The sequence below is a fragment of the Ursus americanus genome, chromosome 31 (genome assembly GCF_024610735.1).
Source record: "Ursus americanus isolate L20-20 chromosome 31, mUrsAme1.1.p, whole genome shotgun sequence".
In the NCBI taxonomy this organism is placed as follows: domain Eukaryota; kingdom Metazoa; phylum Chordata; class Mammalia; order Carnivora; family Ursidae; genus Ursus; species Ursus americanus.
In genome coordinates this window covers 4,607,967-4,620,603 of record NC_142157.1, presented here as the reverse complement: position 1 = coordinate 4,620,603, position 12,637 = coordinate 4,607,967, and the positions used below count along the sequence as shown (strand labels likewise).

The following is a 12,637-nucleotide window of genomic DNA, read 5'->3' as shown; positions in this document are numbered from 1 at the left end:
TTAAGAGCTTTCTCTTATTCATGCTCTTTACTTATGACCTATTATTTCCTTCTTTAATACTTTCCAGTCTTTGGTCAATTTTGTTTTCTAGTTTGATGGCTGCACATCGTATCTACCTTTCTTTAGTAACATTTATGTTGGACTTGGAGTGAGAGCCAGCAGGCCACGGTAGTTTGTCAGGTACAGCTCTAGGGGTAATCTCAGCTTGACCTCGCCTTCCCTCTTATTTAATGCAACTTTTCAAAATGAACTCTCTACTCCAGTGTCATTGGCTACTCTATTTTCCACATGTCTTTTCTCCCCATTTCTTTTTTTATCTCTTGTCACCTGGAATTTCCTCTTCTCTCTTTTTCAATATTCAGATCCTATCCAGCTTTCAAATGCTTAGACCAAATTCCTTGTTTTCTGTAGTCTTCCCTCACTTTATGTAACAGGGCTCTTAGATTCCTTCTAGCTAGTTTAAGCAGAGAGATGTATTTGCATGTATTAAATAGCTTACAGAATCCCTGGTGGGGGGGGCGGTATGAAAAGCAGGTTTGGATTCTGCACAGAATCTGGTAACCACAGCAGTCAGGAGATTTAAGAATGTAGTGAAAATCTCATTGCCAAAGCCTCATGCCACTTTGCACCCATGATACCTGGGAAAGGACATGAGAACGTTAGCCTGATTTACTCCAGAAGCCTACACTTATGCCACTGCATTAGCAAGAATAACCCAGCTGAATTTGTGATTGCTTCCTCAATGGGACAGACTTCTCATGTTGTTGCAGCTCTTTGGAAGCACCTAGACCGTATCCAGAATCCACAGCTGCAAAGGAATCTGAGCATTGCAGATTGTCACTTTGGCTTGGTGTTCCAGGAGGTATTTGGAAAGAGTTGGGTAAGTCAATCCATATCTGCTATATTTGACTATTTTGATCCTATATGATCTCTGCTTACTTTGAACTCCCAGCGATCTTATGCCTGTACATCTTCTAATATATTTTCACTTATGATTTTTGGTTTCTGGTAAAGCTTATTTGTTGTATTCCTTTAACTACTGTTGAAAAAGTATATTTGACGACTTTTTGACCTTTAGAGTACCTGAAAGAGTATCTTAAGATATCACAATAAATCTTTGTTGATTGAATAATATAATTTTTTAAAAAAGATTTTTATTTATTTATTTGACAGAGAGAGACAGCCAGCAAGAGAGGGAACACAAGCAGGGGGAGTGGAAGAGGAAGAAGCAGGCTCTCAGCGGAGGAGCCTGATGTGAGGCTTGATCCCATAACGCCAGGATCACGCCCTGAGCCCAAGGCAGACGCTTAAGGACTGCACCACCCAGGTGCCCCTGAATAATACAATTTCTATAGAATGAGTTTATAAAACTATGTTCTGTTTTAAGGATGTTTTGTGGGTGAAAACAGGATTTTATAAATCTGAACATACATATCAGAAATGTGATTATTTGCTTTATGAGAGAATTCTTCACTTTAACAAAAATTTTAAGAACGTTTAGCACAGGTTTTATTTTTTAGAATGCACCCTTAGAGGACTTAGGATGTAAAACATGTGGTATTTATTTACAGAAGATCATATTACACATGACATATAAATGATGCATCCAACATCATGTGCCATTAGGATATTCAGTGATAAATTAGAACTGACAGAAGACCACACGTCTCCACCTCTGACAATAATGTATCTGACAAAACTGAAACAACATTTTAGAATGGCCTGAAATCATAAAGCTATCTTAAAGATGATTCCTTATATTATTTACAGCATGTTCACATTTGATCTCTGAAACAAATTTCAGCATGTGTTATCTGGGTATTTAGACAATGTGATGATTTCTACCCATTGTTTTGGCTTTTATCTGGATCAGTGGTTTGGTGATCTGTATTTACCATACATGCAACATACAGAAAAGGTATCTACTAAGCATTTGTCTCTTTCCCTCACTCCCATTGTCACTGCCAGTTGTCCTACTTTAGACTCTCTCTCTCTCTTTTAATTTTTTTGGTCTTTTGGTTTTTCTTTTTATGGTTTGGACAAATGTGATAGTCTCTGTGTCTCTTTGTTTCCATTCTTTTCCCCCTTACTCTGTTCAGGAATGCTTTTGGCTACAAATGACAAACACTTGGCCTAAATGGACTTAAACAAAGGAAAACTTATTTTGTCAAATAACTGGGAGTCCAAAGGTAGAACTGGCTCAAGATGCGGCATCGTCAGTAGTTAAGCAGTGGCATGAGGAACCCAAGGCTTACTCTGTCCTTCTACTCTGCCCTCAGGATCAGCTTCATTATGGTGCTGTCTGAGGGAGCTCCTGGCAATGGAAACTGCATATTTAATAAAAGAGAGAGAGAGAGAGAATGAGAAACAGACAGACACAGAGTGGTCTCCCTTAAACATGCAATATGCATCATTCTCTTCAGACTGATTGCCTCAGCTTGAGTCTCTTGACAATTCCTGGACCAAGAACAGTGGTTAAGGGAATGTTATATGTTGACTGGCTTAGACTTACCCTTTGGAAATGGGGATAAGGCAGAAGTCTCTACAGGAATCAGATGACATACATGATTCCAAGAGAATTAAATAGACCAGCAAAGTACTGAGAAGGGTCAGGGTTAAGGGGGCCAGTAAAGAATAGTAAAGCTCCTGGGGGCTAGCAACTTTGGGAGCTATTGCCACCCCTGAGCCTGGGGTGCAGGGGGAGGGAACAGTGTTTCTGAAACATAAGGAGAGTTGTAGTTGTAGAGAGCCCAGCAGACAGGACAAGGGAGGAAGCCAGCTGCTGGCCTCCCAAGGCTGACCCCAAACGGAAGCCAAAGGGTAAGGAAGGCCATGTGATGCCGAGAATAGGGTGAGAAAGGAAGGAGACTAGTTCTGGAGGTACAAATGCAGACTAACCAGCACATCGACGGAATATAATCTAATAGGAAAAAGAAGGGGAAAATGGGAATTGGGTGTCAACCTTGTGTCCAACACAGCCTGGAATATTGATTTCACTCTATGCAACAGCCTTCATCAGCGTCCAGAAGAGCACTGGACTTAGGCCTTGTAGGTAGGACTTGTTCTACCCTATGGTCACCACATGACCTTGAGCAAACCCCTTACTTTTCTGACCCTATTTCCTCACTTATAAAATGGAGATTTAAAAAAAAGCACTTTTTAGGGTTGTTTTGAGGCACAAATGCATTTGATAATTACAAATTTATCATACCTACTGTGAGGTTCTTAATTCTCTCCACCGCCCAGTCCCCAAATTGCCCCAATCTGACATCCCACCTCAGTCTTTTACTATATTCACTCATAGACCTTGACCACAGGGCCCATCACCACCAGCCCTACCTCCCAGTCCCTGCCGCCTATGGAGAGCTCTCCCTCCTCACACCCGACTTCCGGCTTATCTGAACTCCAACTGTACTTAGGCTCACACATTACGGAATGAAGTCAGAAAACCTGCTCAGAAATTGTATATAAAACAAAGGGGTTTCTTTTTACCAGACGTGAGATGTTACTTTATTCAACCATCAAATCTACTTCCAACATTTCCGGAACACAAAACAAAATGAATCTCAAGCCAAGAAATTGTTTTTAAAAGATTTTATTTATTTATTTGACAGAGATAGAGACAGCCAGCGAGAGAGGGAACACAGGCAGGGGGAGTGGGAGAGGAAGAAGCAGGCTCCCAGCGGAGGAGCCTGACGTGGGGCTCGATCCCAGAACGCCGGGATCACGCCCGGAGCCGAAGGCAGATGCTTAACGACCGAGCCACCTAGGTGCCCCTCAAGCCAAGAAATTTTTAAAAACTAGTAATTGTTGTTGCAAAATGACTACAAAGACTGCTACTATCCTATACTTTCGTTTCAATTTGACATCTTATCTTCATAGTGGACAAGACCTAGTTGATAGGGTTCTCGCTGGGTCATGCACTAACAAACCACCCAAACCCCAGCCTGCCCCCAGTGCATATACAATCCTCTCCTCTTCTCCATTATTGTCAAATCATGCACTTGCCTTCTTTGATCTTGCTTGTTGTAGAGAAATACCTCTATTTAGGGACTGTCCGTCTGTATAAAACTTTTAAAACTGAATAGTAGTGCAGAACTAAAGTCTCAATCTTCCACTTCAGTCTACGACTTAAAACATGGAACAGAAATAAAAGATTCTAAAACTATGAAATATTTGAAGTGAATAAAGCTCTCTCCTCTGACCCCTCTGTCTTCCAACTAAATACATAGCAAACTGACCAAGTGAGCCTTGTCAGGCAGTTTTAATATTGGTTATCCCGCAGTATGGAATCTAAGGAGAGCTGCATAATGCATTTACATAATTGCACAAATTAGAGATACCTCGGAATGAAAGGTTTCCTGGTGATTCTTCTCTGCCCTTTCATTTGCTGGTTACAAAATTACCAGTGCTCTTGCAGCGCCACAGCGTCTCCTCTCCCTGGGCTGCATTCAGTGAACAATTGCCTTGCTACCGTCTGGAAATGGCTATCCGGAGACACCTGAGCAGGCGGTCTCTCCTGGGAAAACTCCAGCTCCAGGGGCTGGGGAGGCCTCCCCCCCCACCCCGCCCACGCTCCCCCAGCCCAGGTGGCTCCAGGAGCCAGGTGAGCAGCAGACACTGCTGCCTGCCCTCCCTCTGTGTGCCCCCCCACCTCAGCCCTCAACTCCAGAGTCCGCAGAGTGAGAGCCTGAGATTAAGTGGAATCCCGGGTGACATATGTTTATTAGATAGTTTATCTTTCCCACCTTTGATTATAAATTGCCCTTTAAAAAGTTCTAAAACGTTAACTGCACTTGATTTGCTAGAAGTGCCTTCTGTAAATTGAAAGTAGTAAATTTCTGAAAGTTTTAAAGCAGTAATTGAAAAACTAGATCCCGTTTTGGTTTAAGCAGGAGTTTGCTTCTTCTTTCAGGGGTGAGCACACCGAGTGTGAAGAGCACACTCCGTGCTGTCCTGCCACCACTAGAAAACCTTGGTGCCTGAACTTGTTTTCCCATTTGACAAATTGCAAAATACAGTGTCTGCCCCACCTGTTTCATGTGACTGCTGTTAGAATCAAGTAAAATAACTTTATGTGAGTCATGAAAGAAATTGATATTAACACTAAAGTATAAAACAGTGTGGTGAAAATGAGCATGTATTTTGGAGTCAGGAACCCTGGATTTAAGTGCTGGCTCCGCCACCTGCTATATGAGCTGCTGCAGGTCTGTTCATCAATCTGATCCAATTTTCATTTTAATTTGTAAAACGGAGGTGACAATAAAACTTGCCTTGCCTGCCTCGTATTGATACTATCAGGATCAAATGAGGCAGCGTAAGTGCAAGTTCTTTGTAGATTACATATAAATTTTTGCTAGTTGTCAGTAATTATGCAGTATGCATAATGTGCCCTTTAATCCTCACAAAACCCTTTGAGGGAAATAGTGCTATTTTCCCATTTTCTGGTTCAGAAAACTAAGGCTCAGAGAGGTAGAACAACATACTAACCAGTGGAGCCAAGATTGGAACACATCTCTGACTCCTGAGCTGGTGTTTTTATTCACTGTCTACACAGCCGTGGATTACTGTTTTGCTGCTTGTAGTGTTTCAGTAAATGACAATGATTAGAGAAGGCACAGAGGATGTTATTCTCTTAGAGACGAGGGTTCTTATGGTTAACCTGATAACATTCCCTTACTGGGGCAACTTTTATATTTCTCAATTATGACTGCACCTAATGAGATGTGAAGTAATAACTCCAGAGACCACGAGAAGAAGGGAGAAGGCTGCAGTGTGCTTCTTTCTGCAAGGTTTCAGTAAGAAAGCTCTATTGCTTGAATAAAATTATTGATTCTTCATTGCCAGATATGTGGATTACATTTTGAATATAAGTAAGATCTTTGGGAAATGAATTTATCACATGCTAGATTCCTAGTTTAGGGCAGTAAATAGTATCTCCTTTCTGTTGCCCGTAGTCATTTGTAAAAGGAGAAGGAAAGCAAAGGCAAACACAGGTATGTTATGTCAGGAGCGCTCATAATGGACTTTTGTCGCAGAAGTCTGAATATATAAGTTGAACGTGGATACTTGTGACTTATTTATGTATTTATTCATTTTGCCTTTAGAGAATCTGCTTTCTTGTTATTAGATGATACCATTAGAAGAGAAGCTTGTCACTCCTCTTGGTTCTCATTGCACTTTCTTTTCTTTCTTTTTTTTTTTTTTAAGATTTTATTTATTTATTTGACAGAGACAGAGACAGCCAGCGAGAGAGGGAACACAAGCAGGGGGAGTGGGAGAGGAAGAAGCAGGCTCATAGCAGAGGAGCCTGATGTGGGGCTCGATCCCATAACGCCGGGATCACGCCCTGAGCCGAAGGCAGACGCTTAACTGCTGTGCCACCCAGGCGCCCCTGCACTTTCTTTTCTATCTGATAGTTTTTGTGGGGAAGCAGGAGGTGACTTTCTATGTAGGAAGACCCAGTGATTCTGGATAAAAAAATAGCAAAGACCAGAAAGTAGGGGGGAAGGTGTTGGACGTAAGAATGAAGTGATTTAGGAACAGAGGAAAGGGTTTACCTTCAGTAGAAGCAGTTTGTGCTCTGGGAAAAAAACAACCCCCCAGCCATTTACTGAGCACCATAAACTCCCTCAGCATTACGGATATTAGAAGCTCCGGCTGGACTTCACTTTCTAATGGGAAAATGGTCTGGATGGTGGGAAGGTGTTATGGGGGGGGGGGGATAAAAATTGCTCACCGGGGCCAGATGAAGAGAAATTACTTTTGAGAGAGAAGATCAGAAATGTCTTCCACTGAGAAGAGTTGTCAGGTCAAATAGTTTCAGAGGCTGGAAGATGGCAGTAACCAGATGGGAGGAACCCCATAAAACACCTACCATTCTGGATAGACCGCATCTTGTGTCGATTCTAGAGTTATACAATTACTCCAGCTTGAAGGTGATTTATACCCTGACTCACAGTCATATCTTTAATGAAGAAAGTCTGATCAGAATAGATTGTGGCAGTTATGGTGCTGTCTTTGAAGAAACTGGACTCAGGGCAGGGGTGGGTGAGTGGTCACAGGTCATAGCTGTAAGACATTGTTGCAAATACACTATAGAGAGCAGGCAACTCTATTCCCTTAAAGTCTTGGGTCAAGCCTGTTGATCTTCCTTCAGAGTATAATGCTTTTGACCTGTAAGAAGTTTTGTTACCTCCCAATTATATAAGCTCTTTTCTTTGTTCTTCGGTCTGAGTAGACCTGCTTTGGGTAGAAAAATGAAGAAATGCCCAGCTGAACTCCTTCAAAGATCTACCTGTGTCTTCTGCAATTGCCTCTTTGCTTCCTCATAACCTCTAGAATTTGGTAGTTGTGTCCAGCACAGGAAATATACTATTGGCTTGAATGACAGTCTCCATTTGGGTCTGGATGTTAATTCATGACTTTATCTCTAGGGAACAACAACAAAAAAAGCTCATCTCAATTTATCGAGTCACTGCAGATTTTTCTCCCAAAGCAAAGGGAAGGCAGCAGAGTTATTGGATTCAGCTGGCTTTTACAGAGACTTCCAGCCAGTAGCTTTCATTTCCTCACCTGATCTAGCTTTCAACCTGGATTGGGTGTGGCCATGCAGTTTTTCTGAAGCCATGATTAGATGGTCCCTAAGATCCCATGATCAGATGCCCACTAGGATCCAATGAAGCGATGCTGTGATGGTCCCATGAGTAGAAGTCTTAGCGCCCCTGTGGAGCCCAGGAGCTCTTGAGGGCTCTTGACACCATTTATTTTTCTAACGTGTGTTTTAAAAGGCAGAGGTCTAGTTATATATTTCCATTAGAATTTTCCTTCTCAACACAAACTGACCATCTATAATCCTGTCGTTCATTCATGGATTCATTTGTTCATTTCATTTGTTGAGCATACACTTTGTTCCAGTCCTAGTGTTTTCAAAAGAATAAAAACAGTGATAACTAATATTTATTGAGTATTTTCTATTAGCAGGCCCTATATTGTCAGTAGACTAAATATATTCACTAAATGGTCCTGACAGCTTAGTTATTGCTGCCTGTTTTGCACGTGGAAATTGAGGTGTAAAGAATATAAATGACTGGGGGCGCCTGGGTGGCACAGCAGTTGAGCGTCTGCCTTCAGCTCAGGGCGTGATCCCGGCGTTACGGGATCGAGCCCCACGTCAGGCTCCTCTACTATGAGCCTGCTTCTTCCTCTCCCACTCCCCCTGCTTGTGTTCCCTCTCTCGCTGGCTGTCTCTATCTCTGTCAAATAAATAAATAAAATCTTAAAAAAAAAAAAAGAATATAAATGACTGATCCCAGGTCAGCAGAGCCAGCGCTTGCACACAGTGGTTTGATGATAGACCCCAGCTTTGCTATATGCTACCCTCTTTCTAGGCCAGTGGTTCTCAAACTTTAGCTGCATCAAAATCGCCTGAAGGGCTTTTAAAAACACAGATTTCCAGATTTCCCTCCTAAAATCTCTGATGCATAGGTCCGAGCATTTGCATTTCTAATGAGTTTCCAGATGATGTTAATGGGGACCCTACTTTGAGAACCACTGCTCTAGGCTATACTACCGTTTTGTATCTTCCCTCCATGGTAGAGTTGCTTTAGGAAAGGTGAAATGCATGCTTGCAATTAATTTGCAGCTCGGATTCACTATACCCATAAAAGGAAGAGCCAGCTTTCTCGGCTGCCACATCTCTACCTGTGAAGTTGCCTTCGATTCTACTAAGACCTCAGTGCTTCCTAAGAAATTATTCTGACTGAAGTAGATATTTAGTATGTCCCAGGGTGCTGGTGGTGGAAGAATTACAGACAGTGTGCATCTAAATAATCCCCCATTCATGTCTGCTCAGTATACTAGGCTCAGAGTCTAGCTATTCTGGAACATCATTCTGAATCTTGAAAGCAGAGAGTAAAAACAGCAGCTGTACAGAAACTGTTTATTTATTTAATCCCTCATGTAAACACAGTGATGATGACGGATCATCACCTAGCCTGTCAACATGACCGTGCTCCAGCAGGGGCCTTGTCCTCATGTGAGCCCACTGGCCTCTTCCTGTGTCTGCAAACAGTGGCAAAGAGGAAACAGAAGGGAAGTACAAGTGAGGAAATGGTGTTGAGTTGCAAAACACGGATAAAACAATTGGCATTGCAATTCCCAGGACAAACAGGACCCCACTGGATTGTGGAGGCATAAACTGTAGAGGGGGCGGTTCTGTTCTCTGGCACCGATGGTTTGTACTTTTTGCAGCCTTGGATTCATCCTGCCTCTAAGGAAGCTATTTACAGTTTTGCACAGTGGGACAGTTTTATGAGCCAACCCTCTCATTTTTATGAGGGTCCCCGGGGTAAAGCAGTTATACAATCTTACACCCGCACACCGACTTCAGTGAAGTACAAACAATATAAAGTAGGCCATCCAGGCCCGTAAAGCAGGCAATGCCAAGCAGTCGTGATTTAAGTTCAGTTCAGCGGTGACCTGGCTTATTACGATAAGATAGAGGAATGAATAGAGCCTACGCAGGGAGAAAGAGCAAGTGAGTGGGAACTAAATAATTCATTGGGCTCCTTCCAGAACCTGTAAGTTGAAGGGACAGGAATCTTGTTATCAAAAGAGGACCAAAATTCGATTGCTAGGATGATCTCTCCAATTACTTTTCAGATTTGTTGGTTGAAGGAAATGACACCACCTTCTACCAAATATTTGGTCAGCACTCCATCATCAACACAAGAAGGCTTTCAGATCTTAATATGGCTTTCCGTGACAAACCAACTTTTCCCCAGTGAAACTGTTGAGAAGGAGGTCTCTGGGTGTGCTTGTATTTACAAATGAGTTTGCTAAGCTTTGACTTCATAAGAAGACAGGGTTAATTATGAACTAGACTATGGATCTTAAATTTATCAGCAGGCTAAGTAGCTGGTGACTGCCCCAATCAGAGTCAGCTTCGAGGAAATGAAACGGGACTTATTTACATTTAGAGTGATGCCCAGCTTCTTAATCACCTCAAAGCATTTAAAAATTAACTTTACTACCAGCAGCTCAAGACGCATAACGAACCCTGGGAGGGCGTTTGCTACTCTTTCTACCTCCTTACCTTGAGCTGCCTATTTATTATTTCAGCCTGTGTTCTTTGCCTGTGTCTTTTTGTTTAACCCTGGAAAGTTTTTTGTTTTTGTTTTTGTTTTTTTCTGTTTCAGTTTTGCTAACTAATCTGTGGTTTATTTGGTGAGTCTCCTGATAAAGTAATTTTCTGCACCCTCACCGGAATTGCTAACGATCACCAGAGTAGCTGAGTTTACGTGCACAGTGCGAGACAGGAATCATTTTGGTAAACCTTTTTTGATATGAAATGTTTCAGTTAGGGGCCCCTGGGTGGCTCAGTCAGTTAAGCATCTGCCTTGGCTCAGGTCATGATCCTGGAGTCCCGGATGGAGCCCGGCCTCGGGCTCCCTGCTCAGACGGGAGTCTGCTTCTCCCTCTGCCACTCCCTCTGCTCATGCTCTCTCTCTCCCTCTCTCGCAGATGAATACATATAATCTTTTAAAAAAATGAAATGTTTCACTCATCAAAGGTTAGTTTGATAATAATTGATCATATGATGATAATTCTTTGATGATATTTGACAGATAAGTGGTCAGTTATCAAAGGGTTGTTACGGATAACAGGCTGGACAAGAGGAGTGACCCAAGACCCCAAGCTATTACTTTTCACATGGCATGATTAGATACATTCTGGATTAGAAGTTGCTAGGCAGTCAATAAAAAAGACCAGAGAGCTGTGGGGTGATAGATGCATGTATAAATGGCAGTTTCCATCACATTTTAGTTAACACAATCTGCAATTCGACTTAAAATTCTTACAATTTAGTCCAGCAGTCTCTGTTTCACAGTTTTGAACTCAACAGAGAGCAATATGATTTGCTGGAGTAGTGTGAGTGATAATAATATCCTCCTTGCCGTACTCAAAGAGTTGCAAAGATTCATCAGATTTTTGTCAGCTGAAAGAAACTGTGCAAACATAAGCTATTTTGACATTCCATTATGTAATATTTTAATAGTATGTTTACCCATTATTTTAGTTTTAAAAATGGAAATTATATAAAATACCATCCTTTTAAAGTCATTACATTTTTCTTTTTATGTGATAATCTACAAGGTAAAACTTTGTTTTAAAGAAAATTACTGTTTCTAGAGGAATTAGTGAAAAAAAAAAAGGACCTAGTTGAGGTATTATCAAGAATGCCTTCTCAGTTATAGAGAAAAGAGTGAAATATTTGCATTTAAAGGATTAGGTGATTTATATTTAGGAATACTTCATGGTATGAACTTGGGGAGAAGTAAGGCCCTTCCTTCTGCTAATTACAGCTGCCGAGAGGCCAAGGGGTAGGTTCTTGAAATTTCAGCTTTGACACAAAAGCAGGTTTACCTAATGTGGGAAAGGAGGGGAATCTGGGTTCTGAGAAGCCATTCTTGCAAAACGAGCAGAAGCCAGTGACTCTGGCCCTGTGTCTTTATTACAAGCAGAACGACCTGTGCTTGGTGCTCATCTTGGGCCGAGTCCGCTGGAGGAAGATTGGCGGCTACACCTCTCGGGCTTTCCTGTAACAAGATGTTCATCTCTTGAGGCTATCCTGGTGAGCCAAGCCGTACATAAATCCATTCTAATTAAATATGCTCCTCTCTGGGGCAGATGCCTTCATTATAGGGACTTATTTCAGGGGAATATAGATATGTGCATATCTATATTTTAGAGATAGACACCAGTGTCTGTTTGCAAGCAAGAGAATATACCATCCCCCTCATCTCCCCTCTCATCTTACATCTTGCTATCCAGAGACTCACACAAAACAAATCCCTTGGGATTGAACATACTTTCAAATATGTGAAGCCAAACCCCTCTCAGACACGTGCATCTTTCCATTATGAGTACAATGAGAAGCTTTCTATAACTCCAAATTTAATGGTGCCATCTCTAATTGAAGCACCTGGCCCAATTAGGAATTAATGAGTGCTTTCTGATGATAAAGTTAATGAGCACTTTTAGCCACAACCGAGAAGCATTACTTTTTTTTTTTTTTTAAATATAGTCCAAAGAAGAAAAGCAAACCTACGAGTAGTGGTCAAAATATTGTCTTTTCCTTGCTTGTTTTTAAAGATGAAAATTACTGTCAAATCTTACACAAAAAGTTATACCCAAACTCCAAACTGACGCATTAACCACTCTGCTTCAGAAGTAGAGGAGGTAAGGGAAACATATTACATGCTGGGGAACAGATTTATTTCTCCCCACCCCTACTCTCCAGAGCCACATCGAAGCATGGGAGGGGGTTCTGAGCCATCAGTGGCAGGAATATTCAGGTCAGCTTTGTTTCCTTTTCACTTTCGCTACATTATGATTGAGGAAGAGGAAGTACCAAGTCACCAGACTTTTGGAAAGTAAAGTCACCCTCTTGAATTCAAGGATTTAGTTATTGTAGGACACTAGGTACTTGAAAAGAGAGTGAAATAAACCAAGGGGTGCACATTAAAAAATGTCTACATGTAATCATATTTGTAAGACTTTTGAGTTATTCAAAAGCAGACTTTGATATGGAGAAGTTTAGTTCTTAAATTTGTGTCTTAATTTTTATGTTTTC

The 12,637-nt window shown here is 41.6% G+C and overlaps 1 long non-coding RNA gene across 2 annotated transcripts in view; it reads left to right on the top strand.

Moving 5' to 3' along the window:
* LOC148107358 (uncharacterized) overlaps nucleotides 1-11,621 on the top strand; it is a 40,988-nt gene extending 29,367 nt beyond the window's left edge. For both annotated transcript variants that reach the window (XR_015722500.1, XR_015722501.1), the window contains exons 2-4: nucleotides 771-880; nucleotides 1,174-1,327; nucleotides 11,526-11,621. This is a non-coding gene — a long non-coding RNA (uncharacterized LOC148107358). The remainder of the gene's footprint in view (nucleotides 1-770; nucleotides 881-1,173; nucleotides 1,328-11,525) is intronic.
* Nucleotides 11,622-12,637: the final 1,016 nt, after the last annotated feature.